The 19,027-nt window shown below is 45.9% G+C and overlaps 8 non-coding genes across 8 annotated transcripts; all 8 read right to left on the bottom strand.

The window, feature by feature from the left end:
- Nucleotides 1–1,847: 1,847 nt before the first annotated feature.
- LOC130340369 (U2 spliceosomal RNA) lies at nucleotides 1,848–2,038 on the bottom strand. The gene has a single exon (XR_008880507.1). It is a non-coding gene; the product is annotated as a U2 spliceosomal RNA (small nuclear RNA).
- A 2,087-nt stretch (nucleotides 2,039–4,125) lies between these two features.
- On the bottom strand, nucleotides 4,126–4,316 carry LOC130340368 (U2 spliceosomal RNA). Its single transcript, XR_008880506.1, has one exon. It is a non-coding gene; the product is annotated as a U2 spliceosomal RNA (small nuclear RNA).
- A 2,081-nt stretch (nucleotides 4,317–6,397) lies between these two features.
- On the bottom strand, nucleotides 6,398–6,588 carry LOC130340367 (U2 spliceosomal RNA). The gene has a single exon (XR_008880505.1). It is a non-coding gene; the product is annotated as a U2 spliceosomal RNA (small nuclear RNA).
- A 2,080-nt stretch (nucleotides 6,589–8,668) lies between these two features.
- On the bottom strand, nucleotides 8,669–8,859 carry LOC130340366 (U2 spliceosomal RNA). Its single transcript, XR_008880504.1, has one exon. It is a non-coding gene; the product is annotated as a U2 spliceosomal RNA (small nuclear RNA).
- Nucleotides 8,860–10,945: 2,086 nt separating this feature from the next.
- On the bottom strand, nucleotides 10,946–11,136 carry LOC130340364 (U2 spliceosomal RNA). Its single transcript, XR_008880503.1, has one exon. It is a non-coding gene; the product is annotated as a U2 spliceosomal RNA (small nuclear RNA).
- A 2,089-nt stretch (nucleotides 11,137–13,225) lies between these two features.
- LOC130340363 (U2 spliceosomal RNA) lies at nucleotides 13,226–13,416 on the bottom strand. The gene has a single exon (XR_008880502.1). It is a non-coding gene; the product is annotated as a U2 spliceosomal RNA (small nuclear RNA).
- A 2,073-nt stretch (nucleotides 13,417–15,489) lies between these two features.
- On the bottom strand, nucleotides 15,490–15,680 carry LOC130340362 (U2 spliceosomal RNA). Its single transcript, XR_008880501.1, has one exon. It is a non-coding gene; the product is annotated as a U2 spliceosomal RNA (small nuclear RNA).
- A 2,086-nt stretch (nucleotides 15,681–17,766) lies between these two features.
- LOC130340360 (U2 spliceosomal RNA) lies at nucleotides 17,767–17,957 on the bottom strand. The gene has a single exon (XR_008880499.1). It is a non-coding gene; the product is annotated as a U2 spliceosomal RNA (small nuclear RNA).
- Nucleotides 17,958–19,027: the final 1,070 nt, after the last annotated feature.

Here is a 19,027-nt window from a genome sequence, read left to right as displayed (position 1 = left end):
CCTCCTACTTGCATGTGACACTGGGCTTAGGATCTGCATAGGAAACACACACACAAGCACACACCTACCTTTGTTGCCTGCAGATGCCTCCTTGGCTGTCCCCAAACGGTATCAAACCAACACCCACGGGAAGCTGTAAGCATAGAGGACATGCCTGCACCCCATTGGACTTACCTGTGTGGGTTAAACCCGGGTTATTTGACAACCTATGGCGGTGATGGTTCTGCTCAGGCAGAGCAGTGCTGATGCTCCTCATAAAGCTGTCGCTGCTGTGAAGGTTCTAGGTGACATCACAAATCCCTATGGTTACATACACAACAAAGCTGGGTTGTTGTTGTTTACACTCTGCAAGGCCTGTGGAAGTGAGTGACATCATAGCACTGTAGTTCTGAGGGTTCTAGATGGATGCAACAATCTCCTGTTGCTTCTATGAAGGCCATAATAGACGACATCACCAAACAGCTCCATAGTCACATACACAGCAAAGGAGAGATGTTGTTTACACCTAGTGATGTCAGTGGTATTGAGTGACATCACAGCACAGTGCTAAGGCTCCTGGGCCTGGACACAGCAGCGGCTGCAATATCTCAACGGAGAATACGTTTATATATATGTGTGTGTGTGCGCGTATATATATATATATATATATATATATATATATATATATATATATATATATTTCTCCGCCGAAATCACTTTTAAACCCATTTCCACCTTTTTTTCCCTTCTCTTCCTCTTACTTTTTTTTCACGTTTTTTTACGTTTTTCTCCTTTTCGCCTCTTTTCTGGGCGTATTATTCTTCTTTTTCTTCTTTTTTTTCGTCTAATGCATACCCCATCAGTGCAGCAATGCTTATTCAATACCGCCAGCAGATGGAGACACTGGGGGATAATTTTCTAAGGATTTATACTGATTTTTCCTGTCTGAATTTGTCGCACAGAAAGTTGCAGGCCAAATATGTGTGACATTTCTGCGACTTTAGCTTCTAGAGCATTTTTACAACATTATACATAGGTGCTGAATACATAAAAAGCGACTGTTCAGCGACAGACAAGTCGCATCGGCTGAAAGTAGGCCAGAATGTCAGTCCATGTTGGAGCAGGTTTAGATACAGTCTAAAGCATAGATCTCAAAGTCTGTGCACAGAATTTAGCAAGGGCCTCGCACCTTCTGATGCATCAGGTAGGTGCACAATAGCATAGCCTAACCCTCTGTACTTTGGTCTATATTGATGCGGGACATAGACAGCCAGCTGATGACCAATCCATTAGTGCAATGGATGGCTGGAAGCATTTGTCTTTGCCTTTGCAATACCACAGAAGCAATGCATGGTCAATGTACAGCAATGACACACCTGTGTGAACAGCCAGGAGACCCCCCCCCCCCATGTTATGTTACATAGTTACATAGTTAGTACGGTCGAAAAAAGACATATGTCCATCAAGTTCAACCAGGGAATTAAGGGGTAGGGGTGTGGCGCGATATTGGGGAAGGGATGAGATTTTATATTTCTTCATAAGCATTAATCTTATTTTGTCAATTAGGAACATTCAGCACCCACCCGCTATCAAGGCAGCTGCCTATCATGTCATGCCCTACCTGCACAGGTGTGCTGGCTACTCAAATGATCCAATTAAGGAGGCCATTTAGTCAGCAGCAGCAGAAGTCCTGTGCCTGGACGCTCCAACAGCGGCCAGACACAAGCAGAAGCAGAAGCAGCAGCAGCACCACCTTTTGTTTTTTGGCTGCAGCAGCAGCAGCAGCAAGGCCCACAGGGCTGGCTAGCTGGCTAGCCAGCAAGCAGGTAGCAATGAAAGTAGGAATCTTTCTTTTTAACCCTGTAAGGGGGTGGTGCACTGTACCCGAAGATACTGCCATATCGGGTCAATGCATAGGGCGACGGAAGCAAGCTTCGAAATCGGCCCCCGTTCTCAAAAATCCATTTAATATATGGTCCCCAGATAGGGGACGTATCAGATATTAAACTGATAAGAACAGATACTACACTTGATCTTAGCCAAAAGGCCGAGAAGCGATAACCGTGAAAGGGGCGGGCCCAACAAGGTCCCCTTCATGGGCACTATCACTGCTTGCTGTCAGGGAGGCTGCCAGACAATTTTCCATGCACACTCTGGGCTGGGGGGCAGTCAACCACCAGTACACACAGCAGAACCTAAACCCATACCATTATTGCTAAGCAGCAAGACAGGGGCCCATTGCACTCCCACGGGGCCTTTTTAAATGCAATCCATAACCCGGATTTGCCAGGAACCCTTCTTACTCCTCCTACTTGCATGTGACACTGGGCTTAGGATCTGCATAGGAAACACACACACAAGCACACACCTACCTTTGTTGCCTGCAGATGCCTCCTTGGCTGTCCCCAAACGGTATCAAACCAACACCCACGGGAAGCTGTAAGCATAGAGGACATGCCTGCACCCCATTGGACTTACCTGTGTGGGTTAAACCCGGGTTATTTGACAACCTATGGCGGTGATGGTTCTGCTCAGGCAGAGCAGTGCTGATGCTCCTCATAAAGCTGTCGCTGCTGTGAAGGTTCTAGGTGACATCACAAATCCCTATGGTTACATACACAACAAAGCTGGGTTGTTGTTGTTTACACTCTGTGGAAGTGAGTGACATCATAGCACTGTAGTTCTGAGGGTTCTAGATGGATGCAACAATCTCCTGTTGCTTCTATGAAGGCCATAATAGACGACATCACCAAACAGCTCCATAGTCACATACACAGCAAAGGAGAGATGTTGTTTACACCTAGTGATGTCAGTGGTATTGAGTGACATCACAGCACAGTGCTAAGGCTCCTGGGCCTGGACACAGCAGTGGCTGCAATATCTCAACGGAGAATACGTTTATATATATGTGTGTGTGTGCGCGTATATATATATATATATATATATATATATATATATATATATATATATATATATATTTCTCCGCCGAAATCACTTTTAAACCCATTTCCACCTTTTTTTCCCTTCTCTTCCTCTTACTTTTTTTTCACGTTTTTTTACGTTTTTCTCCTTTTCGCCTCTTTTCTGGGCGTATTATTCTTCTTTTTCTTCTTTTTTTTCGTCTAATGCATACCCCATCAGTGCAGCAATGCTTATTCAATACCGCCAGCAGATGGAGACACTGGGGGATAATTTTCTAAGGATTTATACTGATTTTTCCTGTCTGAATTTGTCGCACAGAAAGTTGCAGGCCAAATATGTGTGACATTTCTGCGACTTTAGCTTCTAGAGCATTTTTACAACATTATACATAGGTGCTGAATACATAAAAAGCGACTGTTCAGCGACAGACAAGTCGCATCGGCTGAAAGTAGGCCAGAATGTCAGTCCATGTTGGAGCAGGTTTAGATACAGTCTAAAGCATAGATCTCAAAGTCTGTGCACAGAATTTAGCAAGGGCCTCGCACCTTCTGATGCATCAGGTAGGTGCACAATAGCATAGCCTAACCCTCTGTACTTTGGTCTATATTGATGCGGGACATAGACAGCCAGCTGATGACCAATCCATTAGTGCAATGGATGGCTGGAAGCATTTGTCTTTGCCTTTGCAATACCACAGAAGCAATGCATGGTCAATGTACAGCAATGACACACCTGTGTGAACAGCCAGGAGACCCCCCCCCCCCATGTTATGTTACATAGTTACATAGTTAGTACGGTCGAAAAAAGACATATGTCCATCAAGTTCAACCAGGGAATTAAGGGGTAGGGGTGTGGCGCGATATTGGGGAAGGGATGAGATTTTATATTTCTTCATAAGCATTAATCTTATTTTGTCAATTAGGAACATTCAGCACCCACCCGCTATCAAGGCAGCTGCCTATCATGTCATGCCCTACCTGCACAGGTGTGCTGGCTACTCAAATGATCCAATTAAGGAGGCCATTTAGTCAGCAGCAGCAGAAGTCCTGTGCCTGGACGCTCCAACAGCGGCCAGACACAAGCAGAAGCAGAAGCAGCAGCAGCACCACCTTTTGTTTTTTGGCTGCAGCAGCAGCAGCAGCAAGGCCCACAGGGCTGGCTAGCTGGCTAGCCAGCAAGCAGGTAGCAATGAAAGTAGGAATCTTTCTTTTTAACCCTGTAAGGGGGTGGTGCACTGTACCCGAAGATACTGCCATATCGGGTCAATGCATAGGGCGACGGAAGCAAGCTTCGAAATCGGCCCCCGTTCTCAAAAATCCATTTAATATATGGTCCCCAGATAGGGGACGTATCAGATATTAAACTGATAAGAACAGATACTACACTTGATCTTAGCCAAAAGGCCGAGAAGCGATAACCGTGAAAGGGGCGGGCCCAACAAGGTCCCCTTCATGGGCACTATCACTGCTTGCTGTCAGGGAGGCTGCCAGACAATTTTCCATGCACACTCTGGGCTGGGGGGCAGTCAACCACCAGTACACACAGCAGAACCTAAACCCATACCATTATTGCTAAGCAGCAAGACAGGGGCCCATTGCACTCCCACGGGGCCTTTTTAAATGCAATCCATAACCCGGATTTGCCAGGAACCCTTCTTACTCCTCCTACTTGCATGTGACACTGGGCTTAGGATCTGCATAGGAAACACACACACAAGCACACACCTACCTTTGTTGCCTGCAGATGCCTCCTTGGCTGTCCCCAAACGGTATCAAACCAACACCCACGGGAAGCTGTAAGCATAGAGGACATGCCTGCACCCCATTGGACTTACCTGTGTGGGTTAAACCCGGGTTATTTGACAACCTATGGCGGTGATGGTTCTGCTCAGGCAGAGCAGTGCTGATGCTCCTCATAAAGCTGTCGCTGCTGTGAAGGTTCTAGGTGACATCACAAATCCCTATGGTTACATACACAACAAAGCTGGGTTGTTGTTGTTTACACTCTGTGGAAGTGAGTGACATCATAGCACTGTAGTTCTGAGGGTTCTAGATGGATGCAACAATCTCCTGTTGCTTCTATGAAGGCCATAATAGACGACATCACCAAACAGCTCCATAGTCACATACACAGCAAAGGAGAGATGTTGTTTACACCTAGTGATGTCAGTGGTATTGAGTGACATCACAGCACAGTGCTAAGGCTCCTGGGCCTGGACACAGCAGCGGCTGCAATATCTCAACGGAGAATACGTTTATATATATGTGTGTGTGTGCGCGTATATATATATATATATATATATATATATATATATATATATATATATATTTCTCCGCCGAAATCACTTTTAAACCCATTTCCACCTTTTTTTCCCTTCTCTTCCTCTTACTTTTTTTTCACGTTTTTTTACGTTTTTCTCCTTTTCGCCTCTTTTCTGGGCGTATTATTCTTCTTTTTCTTCTTTTTTTTCGTCTAATGCATACCCCATCAGTGCAGCAATGCTTATTCAATACCGCCAGCAGATGGAGACACTGGGGGATAATTTTCTAAGGATTTATACTGATTTTTCCTGTCTGAATTTGTCGCACAGAAAGTTGCAGGCCAAATATGTGTGACATTTCTGCGACTTTAGCTTCTAGAGCATTTTTACAACATTATACATAGGTGCTGAATACATAAAAAGCGACTGTTCAGCGACAGACAAGTCGCATCGGCTGAAAGTAGGCCAGAATGTCAGTCCATGTTGGAGCAGGTTTAGATACAGTCTAAAGCATAGATCTCAAAGTCTGTGCACAGAATTTAGCAAGGGCCTCGCACCTTCTGATGCATCAGGTAGGTGCACAATAGCATAGCCTAACCCTCTGTACTTTGGTCTATATTGATGCGGGACATAGACAGCCAGCTGATGACCAATCCATTAGTGCAATGGATGGCTGGAAGCATTTGTCTTTGCCTTTGCAATACCACAGAAGCAATGCATGGTCAATGTACAGCAATGACACACCTGTGTGAACAGCCAGGAGACCCCCCCCCCCCATGTTATGTTACATAGTTACATAGTTAGTACGGTCGAAAAAAGACATATGTCCATCAAGTTCAACCAGGGAATTAAGGGGTAGGGGTGTGGCGCGATATTGGGGAAGGGATGAGATTTTATATTTCTTCATAAGCATTAATCTTATTTTGTCAATTAGGAACATTCAGCACCCACCCGCTATCAAGGCAGCTGCCTATCATGTCATGCCCTACCTGCACAGGTGTGCTGGCTACTCAAATGATCCAATTAAGGAGGCCATTTAGTCAGCAGCAGCAGAAGTCCTGTGCCTGGACGCTCCAACAGCGGCCAGACACAAGCAGAAGCAGAAGCAGCAGCAGCACCACCTTTTGTTTTTTGGCTGCAGCAGCAGCAGCAGCAAGGCCCACAGGGCTGGCTAGCTGGCTAGCCAGCAAGCAGGTAGCAATGAAAGTAGGAATCTTTCTTTTTAACCCTGTAAGGGGGTGGTGCACTGTACCCGAAGATACTGCCATATCGGGTCAATGCATAGGGCGACGGAAGCAAGCTTCGAAATCGGCCCCCGTTCTCAAAAATCCATTTAATATATGGTCCCCAGATAGGGGACGTATCAGATATTAAACTGATAAGAACAGATACTACACTTGATCTTAGCCAAAAGGCCGAGAAGCGATAACCGTGAAAGGGGCGGGCCCAACAAGGTCCCCTTCATGGGCACTATCACTGCTTGCTGTCAGGGAGGCTGCCAGACAATTTTCCATGCACACTCTGGGCTGGGGGGCAGTCAACCACCAGTACACACAGCAGAACCTAAACCCATACCATTATTGCTAAGCAGCAAGACAGGGGCCCATTGCACTCCCACGGGGCCTTTTTAAATGCAATCCATAACCTGGATTTGCCAGGAACCCTTCTTACTCCTCCTACTTGCATGTGACACTGGGCTTAGGATCTGCATAGGAAACACACACACAAGCACACACCTACCTTTGTTGCCTGCAGATGCCTCCTTGGCTGTCCCCAAACGGTATCAAACCAACACCCACGGGAAGCTGTAAGCATAGAGGACATGCCTGCACCCCATTGGACTTACCTGTGTGGGTTAAACCCGGGTTATTTGACAACCTATGGCGGTGATGGTTCTGCTCAGGCAGAGCAGTGCTGATGCTCCTCATAAAGCTGTCGCTGCTGTGAAGGTTCTAGGTGACATCACAAATCCCTATGGTTACATACACAACAAAGCTGGGTTGTTGTTGTTTACACTCTGCAAGGCCTGTGGAAGTGAGTGACATCATAGCACTGTAGTTCTGAGGGTTCTAGATGGATGCAACAATCTCCTGTTGCTTCTATGAAGGCCATAATAGACGACATCACCAAACAGCTCCATAGTCACATACACAGCAAAGGAGAGATGTTGTTTACACCTAGTGATGTCAGTGGTATTGAGTGACATCACAGCACAGTGCTAAGGCTCCTGGGCCTGGACACAGCAGCGGCTGCAATATCTCAACGGAGAATACGTTTATATATATGTGTGTGTGTGCGCGTATATATATATATATATATATATATATATATATATATATTTCTCCGCCGAAATCACTTTTAAACCCATTTCCACCTTTTTTTCCCTTCTCTTCCTCTTACTTTTTTTTCACGTTTTTTTACGTTTTTCTCCTTTTCGCCTCTTTTCTGGGCGTATTATTCTTCTTTTTCTTCTTTTTTTTCGTCTAATGCATACCCCATCAGTGCAGCAATGCTTATTCAATACCGCCAGCAGATGGAGACACTGGGGGATAATTTTCTAAGGATTTATACTGATTTTTCCTGTCTGAATTTGTCGCACAGAAAGTTGCAGGCCAAATATGTGTGACATTTCTGCGACTTTAGCTTCTAGAGCATTTTTACAACATTATACATAGGTGCTGAATACATAAAAAGCGACTGTTCAGCGACAGACAAGTCGCATCGGCTGAAAGTAGGCCAGAATGTCAGTCCATGTTGGAGCAGGTTTAGATACAGTCTAAAGCATAGATCTCAAAGTCTGTGCACAGAATTTAGCAAGGGCCTCGCACCTTCTGATGCATCAGGTAGGTGCACAATAGCATAGCCTAACCCTCTGTACTTTGGTCTATATTGATGCGGGACATAGACAGCCAGCTGATGACCAATCCATTAGTGCAATGGATGGCTGGAAGCATTTGTCTTTGCCTTTGCAATACCACAGAAGCAATGCATGGTCAATGTACAGCAATGACACACCTGTGTGAACAGCCAGGAGACCCCCCCCCCCCATGTTATGTTACATAGTTACATAGTTAGTACGGTCGAAAAAAGACATATGTCCATCAAGTTCAACCAGGGAATTAAGGGGTAGGGGTGTGGCGCGATATTGGGGAAGGGATGAGATTTTATATTTCTTCATAAGCATTAATCTTATTTTGTCAATTAGGAACATTCAGCACCCACCCGCTATCAAGGCAGCTGCCTATCATGTCATGCCCTACCTGCACAGGTGTGCTGGCTACTCAAATGATCCAATTAAGGAGGCCATTTAGTCAGCAGCAGCAGAAGTCCTGTGCCTGGACGCTCCAACAGCGGCCAGACACAAGCAGAAGCAGAAGCAGCAGCAGCACCACCTTTTGTTTTTTGGCTGCAGCAGCAGCAGCAGCAAGGCCCACAGGGCTGGCTAGCTGGCTAGCCAGCAAGCAGGTAGCAATGAAAGTAGGAATCTTTCTTTTTAACCCTGTAAGGGGGTGGTGCACTGTACCCGAAGATACTGCCATATCGGGTCAATGCATAGGGCGACGGAAGCAAGCTTCGAAATCGGCCCCCGTTCTCAAAAATCCATTTAATATATGGTCCCCAGATAGGGGACGTATCAGATATTAAACTGATAAGAACAGATACTACACTTGATCTTAGCCAAAAGGCCGAGAAGCGATAACCGTGAAAGGGGCGGGCCCAACAAGGTCCCCTTCATGGGCACTATCACTGCTTGCTGTCAGGGAGGCTGCCAGACAATTTTCCATGCACACTCTGGGCTGGGGGGCAGTCAACCACCAGTACACACAGCAGAACCTAAACCCATACCATTATTGCTAAGCAGCAAGACAGGGGCCCATTGCACTCCCACGGGGCCTTTTTAAATGCAATCCATAACCCGGATTTGCCAGGAACCCTTCTTACTCCTCCTACTTGCATGTGACACTGGGCTTAGGATCTGCATAGGAAACACACACACAAGCACACACCTACCTTTGTTGCCTGCAGATGCCTCCTTGGCTGTCCCCAAACGGTATCAAACCAACACCCACGGGAAGCTGTAAGCATAGAGGACATGCCTGCACCCCATTGGACTTACCTGTGTGGGTTAAACCCGGGTTATTTGACAACCTATGGCGGTGATGGTTCTGCTCAGGCAGAGCAGTGCTGATGCTCCTCATAAAGCTGTCGCTGCTGTGAAGGTTCTAGGTGACATCACAAATCCCTATGGTTACATACACAACAAAGCTGGGTTGTTGTTGTTTACACTCTGCAAGGCCTGTGGAAGTGAGTGACATCATAGCACTGTAGTTCTGAGGGTTCTAGATGGATGCAACAATCTCCTGTTGCTTCTATGAAGGCCATAATAGACGACATCACCAAACAGCTCCATAGTCACATACACAGCAAAGGAGAGATGTTGTTTACACCTAGTGATGTCAGTGGTATTGAGTGACATCACAGCACAGTGCTAAGGCTCCTGGGCCTGGACACAGCAGCGGCTGCAATATCTCAACGGAGAATACGTTTATATATATGTGTGTGTGTGCGCGTATATATATATATATATATATATATATATATATATATATATATATTTCTCCGCCGAAATCACTTTTAAACCCATTTCCACCTTTTTTTCCCTTCTCTTCCTCTTACTTTTTTTTCACGTTTTTTTACGTTTTTCTCCTTTTCGCCTCTTTTCTGGGCGTATTATTCTTCTTTTTCTTCTTTTTTTTCGTCTAATGCATACCCCATCAGTGCAGCAATGCTTATTCAATACCGCCAGCAGATGGAGACACTGGGGGATAATTTTCTAAGGATTTATACTGATTTTTCCTGTCTGAATTTGTCGCACAGAAAGTTGCAGGCCAAATATGTGTGACATTTCTGCGACTTTAGCTTCTAGAGCATTTTTACAACATTATACATAGGTGCTGAATACATAAAAAGCGACTGTTCAGCGACAGACAAGTCGCATCGGCTGAAAGTAGGCCAGAATGTCAGTCCATGTTGGAGCAGGTTTAGATACAGTCTAAAGCATAGATCTCAAAGTCTGTGCACAGAATTTAGCAAGGGCCTCGCACCTTCTGATGCATCAGGTAGGTGCACAATAGCATAGCCTAACCCTCTGTACTTTGGTCTATATTGATGCGGGACATAGACAGCCAGCTGATGACCAATCCATTAGTGCAATGGATGGCTGGAAGCATTTGTCTTTGCCTTTGCAATACCACAGAAGCAATGCATGGTCAATGTACAGCAATGACACACCTGTGTGAACAGCCAGGAGACCCCCCCCCCCCATGTTATGTTACATAGTTACATAGTTAGTACGGTCGAAAAAAGACATATGTCCATCAAGTTCAACCAGGGAATTAAGGGGTAGGGGTGTGGCGCGATATTGGGGAAGGGATGAGATTTTATATTTCTTCATAAGCATTAATCTTATTTTGTCAATTAGGAACATTCAGCACCCACCCGCTATCAAGGCAGCTGCCTATCATGTCATGCCCTACCTGCACAGGTGTGCTGGCTACTCAAATGATCCAATTAAGGAGGCCATTTAGTCAGCAGCAGCAGAAGTCCTGTGCCTGGACGCTCCAACAGCGGCCAGACACAAGCAGAAGCAGAAGCAGCAGCAGCACCACCTTTTGTTTTTTGGCTGCAGCAGCAGCAGCAGCAAGGCCCACAGGGCTGGCTAGCTGGCTAGCCAGCAAGCAGGTAGCAATGAAAGTAGGAATCTTTCTTTTTAACCCTGTAAGGGGGTGGTGCACTGTACCCGAAGATACTGCCATATCGGGTCAATGCATAGGGCGACGGAAGCAAGCTTCGAAATCGGCCCCCGTTCTCAAAAATCCATTTAATATATGGTCCCCAGATAGGGGACGTATCAGATATTAAACTGATAAGAACAGATACTACACTTGATCTTAGCCAAAAGGCCGAGAAGCGATAACCGTGAAAGGGGCGGGCCCAACAAGGTCCCCTTCATGGGCACTATCACTGCTTGCTGTCAGGGAGGCTGCCAGACAATTTTCCATGCACACTCTGGGCTGGGGGGCAGTCAACCACCAGTACACACAGCAGAACCTAAACCCATACCATTATTGCTAAGCAGCAAGACAGGGGCCCATTGCACTCCCACGGGGCCTTTTTAAATGCAATCCATAACCTGGATTTGCCAGGAACCCTTCTTACTCCTCCTACTTGCATGTGACACTGGGCTTAGGATCTGCATAGGAAACACACACACAAGCACACACCTACCTTTGTTGCCTGCAGATGCCTCCTTGGCTGTCCCCAAACGGTATCAAACCAACACCCACGGGAAGCTGTAAGCATAGAGGACATGCCTGCACCCCATTGGACTTACCTGTGTGGGTTAAACCCGGGTTATTTGACAACCTATGGCGGTGATGGTTCTGCTCAGGCAGAGCAGTGCTGATGCTCCTCATAAAGCTGTCGCTGCTGTGAAGGTTCTAGGTGACATCACAAATCCCTATGGTTACATACACAACAAAGCTGGGTTGTTGTTGTTTACACTCTGCAAGGCCTGTGGAAGTGAGTGACATCATAGCACTGTAGTTCTGAGGGTTCTAGATGGATGCAACAATCTCCTGTTGCTTCTATGAAGGCCATAATAGACGACATCACCAAACAGCTCCATAGTCACATACACAGCAAAGGAGAGATGTTGTTTACACCTAGTGATGTCAGTGGTATTGAGTGACATCACAGCACAGTGCTAAGGCTCCTGGGCCTGGACACAGCAGCGGCTGCAATATCTCAACGGAGAATACGTTTATATATATATGTGTGTGTGTGCGCGTATATATATATATATATATATATATATATATATATATATATATTTCTCCGCCGAAATCACTTTTAAACCCATTTCCACCTTTTTTTCCCTTCTCTTCCTCTTACTTTTTTTTCACGTTTTTTTACGTTTTTCTCCTTTTCGCCTCTTTTCTGGGCGTATTATTCTTCTTTTTCTTCTTTTTTTTCGTCTAATGCATACCCCATCAGTGCAGCAATGCTTATTCAATACCGCCAGCAGATGGAGACACTGGGGGATAATTTTCTAAGGATTTATACTGATTTTTCCTGTCTGAATTTGTCGCACAGAAAGTTGCAGGCCAAATATGTGTGACATTTCTGCGACTTTAGCTTCTAGAGCATTTTTACAACATTATACATAGGTGCTGAATACATAAAAAGCGACTGTTCAGCGACAGACAAGTCGCATCGGCTGAAAGTAGGCCAGAATGTCAGTCCATGTTGGAGAGCAGGTTTAGATACAGTCTAAAGCATAGATCTCAAAGTCTGTGCACAGAATTTAGCAAGGGCCTCGCACCTTCTGATGCATCAGGTAGGTGCACAATAGCATAGCCTAACCCTCTGTACTTTGGTCTATATTGATGCGGGACATAGACAGCCAGCTGATGACCAATCCATTAGTGCAATGGATGGCTGGAAGCATTTGTCTTTGCCTTTGCAATACCACAGAAGCAATGCATGGTCAATGTACAGCAATGACACACCTGTGTGAACAGCCAGGAGACCCCCCCCCCCCCATGTTATGTTACATAGTTACATAGTTAGTACGGTCGAAAAAAGACATATGTCCATCAAGTTCAACCAGGGAATTAAGGGGTAGGGGTGTGGCGCGATATTGGGGAAGGGATGAGATTTTATATTTCTTCATAAGCATTAATCTTATTTTGTCAATTAGGAACATTCAGCACCCACCCGCTATCAAGGCAGCTGCCTATCATGTCATGCCCTACCTGCACAGGTGTGCTGGCTACTCAAATGATCCAATTAAGGAGGCCATTTAGTCAGCAGCAGCAGAAGTCCTGTGCCTGGACGCTCCAACAGCGGCCAGACACAAGCAGAAGCAGAAGCAGCAGCAGCACCACCTTTTGTTTTTTGGCTGCAGCAGCAGCAGCAGCAAGGCCCACAGGGCTGGCTAGCTGGCTAGCCAGCAAGCAGGTAGCAATGAAAGTAGGAATCTTTCTTTTTAACCCTGTAAGGGGGTGGTGCACTGTACCCGAAGATACTGCCATATCGGGTCAATGCATAGGGCGACGGAAGCAAGCTTCGAAATCGGCCCCCGTTCTCAAAAATCCATTTAATATATGGTCCCCAGATAGGGGACGTATCAGATATTAAACTGATAAGAACAGATACTACACTTGATCTTAGCCAAAAGGCCGAGAAGCGATAACCGTGAAAGGGGCGGGCCCAACAAGGTCCCCTTCATGGGCACTATCACTGCTTGCTGTCAGGGAGGCTGCCAGACAATTTTCCATGCACACTCTGGGCTGGGGGGCAGTCAACCACCAGTACACACAGCAGAACCTAAACCCATACCATTATTGCTAAGCAGCAAGACAGGGGCCCATTGCACTCCCACGGGGCCTTTTTAAATGCAATCCATAACCCGGATTTGCCAGGAACCCTTCTTACTCCTCCTACTTGCATGTGACACTGGGCTTAGGATCTGCATAGGAAACACACACACAAGCACACACCTACCTTTGTTGCCTGCAGATGCCTCCTTGGCTGTCCCCAAACGGTATCAAACCAACACCCACGGGAAGCTGTAAGCATAGAGGACATGCCTGCACCCCATTGGACTTACCTGTGTGGGTTAAACCCGGGTTATTTGACAACCTATGGCGGTGATGGTTCTGCTCAGGCAGAGCAGTGCTGATGCTCCTCATAAAGCTGTCGCTGCTGTGAAGGTTCTAGGTGACATCACAAATCCCTATGGTTACATACACAACAAAGCTGGGTTGTTGTTGTTTACACTCTGCAAGGCCTGTGGAAGTGAGTGACATCATAGCACTGTAGTTCTGAGGGTTCTAGATGGATGCAACAATCTCCTGTTGCTTCTATGAAGGCCATAATAGACGACATCACCAAACAGCTCCATAGTCACATACACAGCAAAGGAGAGATGTTGTTTACACCTAGTGATGTCAGTGGTATTGAGTGACATCACAGCACAGTGCTAAGGCTCCTGGGCCTGGACACAGCAGCGGCTGCAATATCTCAACGGAGAATACGTTTATATATATGTGTGTGTGTGCGCGTATATATATATATATATATATATATATATATTTCTCCGCCGAAATCACTTTTAAACCCATTTCCACCTTTTTTTCCCTTCTCTTCCTCTTACTTTTTTTTCACGTTTTTTTACGTTTTTCTCCTTTTCGCCTCTTTTCTGGGCGTATTATTCTTCTTTTTCTTCTTTTTTTTCGTCTAATGCATACCCCATCAGTGCAGCAATGCTTATTCAATACCGCCAGCAGATGGAGACACTGGGGGATAATTTTCTAAGGATTTATACTGATTTTTCCTGTCTGAATTTGTCGCACAGAAAGTTGCAGGCCAAATATGTGTGACATTTCTGCGACTTTAGCTTCTAGAGCATTTTTACAACATTATACATAGGTGCTGAATACATAAAAAGCGACTGTTCAGCGACAGACAAGTCGCATCGGCTGAAAGTAGGCCAGAATGTCAGTCCATGTTGGAGCAGGTTTAGATACAGTCTAAAGCATAGATCTCAAAGTCTGTGCACAGAATTTAGCAAGGGCCTCGCACCTTCTGATGCATCAGGTAGGTGCACAATAGCATAGCCTAACCCTCTGTACTTTGGTCTATATTGATGCGGGACATAGACAGCCAGCTGATGACCAATCCATTAGTGCAATGGATGGCTGGAAGCATTTGTCTTTGCCTTTGCAATACCACAGAAGCAATGCATGGTCAATGTACAGCAATGACACACCTGTGTGAACAGCCAGGAGACCCCCCCCCCCCCATGTTATGTTACATAGTTACATAGTTAGTACGGTCGAAAAAAGACATATGTCCATCAAGTTCAACCAGGGAATTAAGGGGTAGGGGTGTGGCGCGATATTGGGGAAGGGATGAGATTTTATATTTCTTCATAAGCATTAATCTTATTTTGTCAATTAGGAACATTCAGCACCCACCCGCTATCAAGGCAGCTGCCTATCATGTCATGCCCTACCTGCACAGGTGTGCTGGCTACTCAAATGATCCAATTAAGGAGGCCATTTAGTCAGCAGCAGCAGAAGTCCTGTGCCTGGACGCTCCAACAGCGGCCAGACACAAGCAGAAGCAGAAGCAGCAGCAGCACCACCTTTTGTTTTTTGGCTGCAGCAGCAGCAGCAGCAAGGCCCACAGGGCTGGCTAGCTGGCTAGCCAGCAAGCAGGTAGCAATGAAAGTAGGAATCTTTCTTTTTAACCCTGTAAGGGGGTGGTGCACTGTACCCGAAGATACTGCCATATCGGGTCAATGCATAGGGCGACGGAAGCAAGCTTCGAAATCGGCCCCCGTTCTCAAAAATCCATTTAATATATGGTCCCCAGATAGGGGACGTATCAGATATTAAACTGATAAGAACAGATACTACACTTGATCTTAGCCAAAAGGCCGAGAAGCGATAACCGTGAAAGGGGCGGGCCCAACAAGGTCCCCTTCATGGGCACTATCACTGCTTGCTGTCAGGGAGGCTGCCAGACAATTTTCCATGCACACTCTGGGCTGGGGGGCAGTCAACCACCAGTACACACAGCAGAACCTAAACCCATACCATTATTGCTAAGCAGCAAGACAGGGGCCCATTGCACTCCCACGGGGCCTTTTTAAATGCAATCCATAACCCGGATTTGCCAGGAACCCTTCTTACTCCTCCTACTTGCATGTGACACTGGGCTTAGGATCTGCATAGGAAACACACACACAAGCACACACCTACCTTTGTTGCCTGCAGATGCCTCCTTGGCTGTCCCCAAACGGTATCAAACCAACACCCACGGGAAGCTGTAAGCATAGAGGACATGCCTGCACCCCATTGGACTTACCTGTGTGGGTTAAACCCGGGTTATTTGACAACCTATGGCGGTGATGGTTCTGCTCAGGCAGAGCAGTGCTGATGCTCCTCATAAAGCTGTCGCTGCTGTGAAGGTTCTAGGTGACATCACAAATCCCTATGGTTACATACACAACAAAGCTGGGTTGTTGTTGTTTACACTCTGCAAGGCCTGTGGAAGTGAGTGACATCATAGCACTGTAGTTCTGAGGGTTCTAGATGGATGCAACAATCTCCTGTTGCTTCTATGAAGGCCATAATAGACGACATCACCAAACAGCTCCATAGTCACATACACAGCAAAGGAGAGATGTTGTTTACACCTAGTGATGTCAGTGGTATTGAGTGACATCACAGCACAGTGCTAAGGCTCCTGGGCCTGGACACAGCAGCGGCTGCAATATCTCAACGGAGAATACGTTTATATATATGTGTGTGTGTGCGCGTATATATATATATATATATATATATATATATATATATATATATATTTCTCCGCCGAAATCACTTTTAAACCCATTTCCACCTTTTTTTCCCTTCTCTTCCTCTTACTTTTTTTTCACGTTTTTTTACGTTTTTCTCCTTTTCGCCTCTTTTCTGGGCGTATTATTCTTCTTTTTCTTCTTTTTTTTCGTCTAATGCATACCCCATCAGTGCAGCAATGCTTATTCAATACCGCCAGCAGATGGAGACACTGGGGGATAATTTTCTAAGGATTTATACTGATTTTTCCTGTCTGAATTTGTCGCACAGAAAGTTGCAGGCCAAATATGTGTGACATTTCTGCGACTTTAGCTTCTAGAGCATTTTTACAACATTATACATAGGTGCTGAATACATAAAAAGCGACTGTTCAGCGACAGACAAGTCGCATCGGCTGAAAGTAGGCCAGAATGTCAGTCCATGTTGGAGCAGGTTTAGATACAGTCTAAAGCATAGATCTCAAAGTCTGTGCACAGAATTTAGCAAGGGCCTCGCACCTTCTGATGCATCAGGTAGGTGCACAATAGCATAGCCTAACCCTCTGTACTTTGGTCTATATTGATGCGGGACATAGACAGCCAGCTGATGACCAATCCATTAGTGCAATGGATGGCTGGAAGCATTTGTCTTTGCCTTTGCAATACCACAGAAGCAATGCATGGTCAATGTACAGCAATGACACACCTGTGTGAACAGCCAGGAGACCCCCCCCCCCCATGTTATGTTACATAGTTACATAGTTAGTACGGTCGAAAAAAGACATATGTCCATCAAGTTCAACCAGGGAATTAAGGGGTAGGGGTGTGGCGCGATATTGGGGAAGGGATGAGATTTTATATTTCTTCATAAGCATTAATCTTATTTTGTCAATTAGGAACATTCAGCACCCACCCGCTATCAAGGCAGCTGCCTATCATGTCATGCCCTACCTGCACAGGTGTGCTGGCTACTCAAATGATCCAATTAAGGAGGCCATTTAGTCAGCAGCAGCAGAAGTCCTGTGCCTGGACGCTCCAACAGCGGCCAGACACAAGCAGAAGCAGAAGCAGCAGCAGCACCACCTTTTGTTTTTTGGCTGCAGCAGCAGCAGCAGCAAGGCCCACAGGGCTGGCTAGCTGGCTAGCCAGCAAGCAGGTAGCAATGAAAGTAGGAATCTTTCTTTTTAACCCTGTAAGGGGGTGGTGCACTGTACCCGAAGATACTGCCATATCGGGTCAATGCATAGGGCGACGGAAGCAAGCTTCGAAATCGGCCCCCGTTCTCAAAAATCCATTTAATATATGGTCCCCAGATAGGGGACGTATCAGATATTAAACTGATAAGAACAGATACTACACTTGATCTTAGCCAAAAGGCCGAGAAGCGATAACCGTGAAAGGGGCGGGCCCAACAAGGTCCCCTTCATGGGCACTATCACTGCTTGCTGTCAGGGAGGCTGCCAGACAATTTTCCATGCACACTCTGGGCTGGGGGGCAGTCAACCACCAGTACACACAGCAGAACCTAAACCCATACCATTATTGCTAAGCAGCAAGACAGGGGCCCATTGCACTCCCACGGGGCCTTTTTAAATGCAATCCATAACCCGGATTTGCCAGGAACCCTTCTTACTCCTCCTACTTGCATGTGACACTGGGCTTAGGATCTGCATAGGAAACACACACACAAGCACACACCTACCTTTGTTGCCTGCAGATGCCTCCTTGGCTGTCCCCAAACGGTATCAAACCAACACCCACGGGAAGCTGTAAGCATAGAGGACATGCCTGCACCCCATTGGACTTACCTGTGTGGGTTAAACCCGGGTTATTTGACAACCTATGGCGGTGATGGTTCTGCTCAGGCAGAGCAGTGCTGATGCTCCTCATAAAGCTGTCGCTGCTGTGAAGGTTCTAGGTGACATCACAAATCCCTATGGTTACATACACAACAAAGCTGGGTTGTTGTTGTTTACACTCTGCAAGGCCTGTGGAAGTGAGTGACATCATAGCACTGTAGTTCTGAGGGTTCTAGATGGATGCAACAATCTCCTGTTGCTTCTATGAAGGCCATAATAGACGACATCACCAAACAGCTCCATAGTCACATACACAGCAAAGGAGAGATGTTGTTTACACCTAGTGATGTCAGTGGTATTGAGTGACATCACAGCACAGTGCTAAGGCTCCTGGGCCTGGACACAGCAGCGGCTGCAATATCTCAACGGAGAATACGTTTATATATATGTGTGTGTGTGCGCGTATATATATATATATATATATATATATATATATATATATATATATTTCTCCGCCGAAATCACTTTTAAACCCATTTCCACCTTTTTTTCCCTTCTCTTCCTCTTACTTTTTTTTCACGTTTTTTTACGTTTTTCTCCTTTTCGCCTCTTTTCTGGGCGTATTATTCTTCTTTTTCTTCTTTTTTTTCGTCTAATGCA

This window comes from Hyla sarda, unplaced genomic scaffold, assembly GCF_029499605.1.
Source record: "Hyla sarda isolate aHylSar1 unplaced genomic scaffold, aHylSar1.hap1 scaffold_588, whole genome shotgun sequence".
NCBI lineage: Eukaryota > Metazoa > Chordata > Amphibia > Anura > Hylidae > Hyla > Hyla sarda.
Note: the sequence above shows the minus strand (reverse complement) of the source record. Positions and strands in the feature narration are given on the sequence as shown.